The sequence below is a fragment of the Narcine bancroftii genome, chromosome 6 (genome assembly GCF_036971445.1).
Source record: "Narcine bancroftii isolate sNarBan1 chromosome 6, sNarBan1.hap1, whole genome shotgun sequence".
Taxonomy (NCBI): Eukaryota; Metazoa; Chordata; class Chondrichthyes; order Torpediniformes; family Narcinidae; genus Narcine; species Narcine bancroftii.
In genome coordinates, this window is record NC_091474.1 from 182,688,976 (window position 1) to 182,693,795 (window position 4,820).

General features: G+C 39.5%; 1 non-coding gene across 1 annotated transcript; it reads right to left on the minus strand.

Moving 5' to 3' along the window:
• Positions 1 to 2,169: 2,169 nt before the first annotated feature.
• LOC138737805 (U6 spliceosomal RNA) lies at positions 2,170 to 2,276 on the minus strand. Its single transcript, XR_011341247.1, has one exon. It is a non-coding gene; the product is annotated as a U6 spliceosomal RNA (small nuclear RNA).
• Between the last annotated feature and the right edge of the window lie 2,544 nt (positions 2,277 to 4,820).

Sequence of the window (4,820 nt, forward strand, 5' to 3'; positions counted from 1 at the left end):
CTTCTGTGTTCCTGGGTACTGGAATTCCCAAACCAGGATGTGATGCAACTATTCAGTATACTTTCCACAATACACCTGTCGAAGTTTGGTAGTGTATTCAACAGCATGTCAAATTTCCTCAGACTCTTTAGAAAGTAGAGGCATTGGTATGCCTTCCTCATGGTTACCTTAATGGGCCTGGCTCCAGGAGAGTTCCTCTGATAGTGGATTCCCATGGATTTGAAGGTACCAGTCCTCTCTGCCTTAATTCCATTCATGTGGAGGTGCATGTTCAATCACCCTCCCCTTCCTAACATTCACAATAGGCTCCTAGGTCTTGTTGACGTTGAGAGACAGGTTGTTGTTCTGCTACCATGTAACCAGATTTTCAATCTCCATCCAGTATTCTGACTCATCATTTCCAATGAACAGAAGTGGTGTCATCAGTAAAGTTAGGATTGCATTGGAATTAAAATTGGTTACAGTCATAAGTGTAGAAGGAATAGAATAGAGGACTAAGTGTGCAGCTTTGGGGTCCCCCTGTGTTGATGGTGAGCATTGAGGAGGTGATTGTGTCATTATGCGTGTAAATAAGAACTACATTTCCCAGCATGTAATGCACATGGTTGACCAGAAACCGGAAGTGACATATGACACAGGTTGTCATTGAAGGTGGACTGAAGCATCTCAAGGAAAAATAAAGTTGGTTAGATGTTAAACCCATGTAAAGTGGTTCTTCTTGAAAGAACCACCATAACATGGTGTTAGAAGTATCTGAGGAACTTTTTGTTCTAAGTAGAAATGTAATGTTTGAAAGATTCAACTTTTTCTCCTGTGATCAGAAACAAGTTAGAGCTTTGACCAATACTTAGCCAAGCTTCACATATGGAGTAAGCCCTGTGAATATGGAGATATGAAAAATTCACTCCTTAAAAACAGAATAGTTTGCAGAATCCCAGATAATGGAGTTAGAGAAAGACTGTTATGTGAAAAAGCTTTGACTCTGGAAAAAAGCTGTGAATATGTGTAGGGGAACAGAGACCATATGAGCTACATAAGATAGACACAACAGTGCATGTGATGAAAACAGATAAGCAGAGCACCAGGAGTTTCCCAAAGCAACATCAAAACAAAGCTCAAACACCAAATGCAGCAGGTGTGGGGGTAGACATAGTCCAAAGATGCATCCTTCCTGTGGAAAGTCCTGCTATAAATGTGGAAGAAGAATTATTTTGAAAAGGGAAGCAAAGCAGGGGATATCAAGAGAAAGATGCACACAGTGAATGAAGAAATGGAGGAATTCATTGTGGATTCATTACAGACTATTGCTGGCAAAAAGGAATGGATTGTTCCAGTGACTGAATGAGACAATAATTCCATCTAAGATCAATACCTGGAGCCCAGGTGAATTAGCTATCTATGGACAATTACAAGACCCTCACCGTAAAGAGAAATATTTATTCTGTGAAATTAAATGTGATAGGTTACACTGGAGAGACATTCCAGTAGAAGGGGGCTGTGTGGTGACCTTCAAATACAAAGGGTGGCATCTAAAGTCACAGCTACTGATTGTATAAAGGAGAGTACAGCCAATATTAGGTCTGAGGGCATGTGAAGAGCTCGACCTGATGAAAAGAATTTTCATAGTGGCTTCAAAGACTGAAGATAAACTCACAATCCTCATTGAAGAGTATAGAGATGTCTGAGGGGCTTGGAGGTTAACTTGGCGCACACAAGATCTACATAGATGAGACAGTGTCTCCTTTTGTCCATGCATGCAGGAAATTTCTGTTTCCACTTTGAACCAGCATGCATGGAACAGATGAAAGTCATCCAGAAAATTGAAGAACCTACCGATTGGATCAGCTCACTGGTCATCGTACCAAATAAAAATGGAGAACTGAGTATACGTCAGGACCTAAGAGATCTCAATAAAGTCATCAAGGGAGATCATTTTAAATTGCCGACACAGGGGTGGGGTTTTGAATCATCCTCGTTTTTAGATGTCAAGTGGTTTAGCAAGCTCGATGTGTCATCAGGATTTTGGAAGATTAAGATCAATGAGGTAAGTTTGAATCTATGCACTGTCTATACTCCCCAAGGATGATACCACTTTCCTCGGCTACCATGTAGGATCTTGTATGCACCAGAAATCTACCATAAAACTATCCACATGATCTTTTTTTATATAAAAATATGGAACACTTCACAAATTTGCTTGCCATCCTTGCACAGGGGCTATGCTAAGTTTCTCTGTATCGTTCCAATTTTAGTATATGTGCTGCCAAAGCGAGCACCACATAATCTTTTAATGTATACCTGGATTTGAGACCATGATGGATGACATAATTGTCTGGGGGTCCACAAGGAAGGAACGTAATACATGACTAAGACAAATGCTTCACATGACACGGAATGTCAATTTGAAATTAAACAAAGAAAAATATGAGTTTAACGTAAAGACATTTATCTTCATAGGAGATGTCATATCTGAACAGGGAATGAAGCTTGATCCAGGAAAGACATCAGCCACTAAGAATTTTTTGAGGCCCCAAAACTAAGAGAAGGTGAAACATTTCTTGGGGATGATGACATACATGGCTAAATTCATCCTTCATGTCTCGATTGTGTTAGCACCACTTACATCACCCTTTGAGCAGAAATATGAGTAGATCTGGTCACACAAGTAAGAAGAGTGCTTCCAGACACTCAAAAAAAATCATAATAGAAGAGCCTGTACTAAAATTTTATCATCCGGATAGGCGCACTAGGATTTTGGCTGATGCATCCCAACTTGGTCTTTGAGCAGTACTACTGCAGCAGCATGAGGACACATGACAACCTGGGTTTTAATGAGTGCAGAAGCCAACTATGCACAGATAGAGACAGAGCTTCTTGCCGTCACTTATACATGCAAAAGGTTCCATCAATACCTTTATTGACAAGCTCTTGAAATGGAGACAGACCATAAACCATTTGTCTCAATTATGCCCAAACCACTGAATAACTGTCACATGAGTGTACAGTGCATGTTGATAAAGTTGCAGAAACACAATGTGAAAATGATCTACACCCCAGGGAAATACATGTTTACAGCTGTTGCACTGTCTCAAGCAGTTGACAAGAAAGAAAAGGGCAACCAAGAGGTTAATGCAGAGATACAAGATTATGATGACATTATTATCACCTCATTTCCAGAATCTTGGGATAAAACAGCAGATCAGGAAAGCAACAGAGAAATATGAAACAATGAAAGTGCTCAAAGATACAGTACAGAAAGGATGGCCAGCAGCTAAGAATCACTATCCAATGGGTATTTGGAATTACTAGGCATGCAGAGATGAACAGTCAGTTGTGAAAGATATAGTGTTCAAAGGGAACAGATTCTAGTGCTGCTACACAAGGAAATGCTCCAGAAGATACACATAGTTGGCTTCAGCACTTGTTAAAGCCTTTGATGCGTAGACTACAGATTGCCACGAGTCTTCATGTTGCTGCAGTAGTACTGCTCCAAGGCCATTTCAGGGATGCATCAGCCAAGATCCTGGTACCATTGATCTCATGACAATAGGCAAATGAAAGTGGGTTCTGGTCCTTTTTGAGACAGAAATTGATTTGCTGCATAATCAATGACTCAAACCACTTCTACAGAGTATATAGGTGCCACTGATTAATTGTTATTGAGACAGGTCACCTTGCTGTTCTTGTACACCACTATAATGAATGTCCTTTTGAAGCAGGTGGGCATCTCAAGCCCAGCCACAGCTGTTGAACTTACGACTGAGATTCTGGCTTGGTCCAGAATAGAGATCAGAACACAGAATTCTCCCATTGAGACTAATAATGGTTGACATTACATGGCATTACATGTCATGGCATTGAATTACTGCCAGTGTAACATTCTTTATCATTTACATGTTGGCCTATGTCCTTTGAAATTACTTTGCCATTCTATAAGATCTTGGTAGATACAGAACCACTTTTTTCACCTAATTTTATCTTCTGATTTCCTTGCTGACCAAAAAAACTATTAATATTAGCCTTGAGTAATGTTATATCAGTTGTCACAGGTATATCAGAGTTAAACACTGAAGTTTGCAGATGCTGTGATTGTCGTAACACCTTTTGTTTGTTGGTCTGGACTCCTCCCCTCCCATTCTTCCACTTTTTTCTCTGTCTTTATTGGAATGCTTATTTGGATTTTTGTTGAAGAAAGGCTCAGGCCCAAAATGTTGGTAATATATATTTACCTCCTAGAGATTGCTGGGAGACTGGCTGAGTTCTTCCAGCATTTATTGTGTATTTTTACTGGTATATACAGATGTCAGTCACATTTCCTGCTATGCTAATATTATAAAGTGCTCTCAGACTCTTCAATGCCACAATCCCCTGCAATGGACACTGCACTTTAGTCGCACACATTGCGATTTGTTTCATGTTAAGGTTCAAACTCAATAAATCTAAAATCATTTGCCAAAAATGCATCATTAATCTTCAGGGAAGATAAAGCAGATACACAGTTTGGTTACTGAGCTGTTTCTACCTTATAGATATTTTACTGTTCCCATCACTATTGAATGCTCTGTCAGTAATAGTTATAACAAAATCTCTATCTAATATCAATTAATATGTATAGAAATGCTTTATTGTTCTGCACGCTGATGAAGTATTGAGGATGATTGCTGATGTAATGCAAAATATGTTCAAACATTTTGTCTGTTTAGCACCTGGTTTAGGTAGTGACACCACATGTGCTTCTGAGGGCAACACCAACTTTATCTGTTACTTCCACAGAGCCTTTCTGAAAATAACCAAAATAATATCTCTGTTGGGCCCCAGTG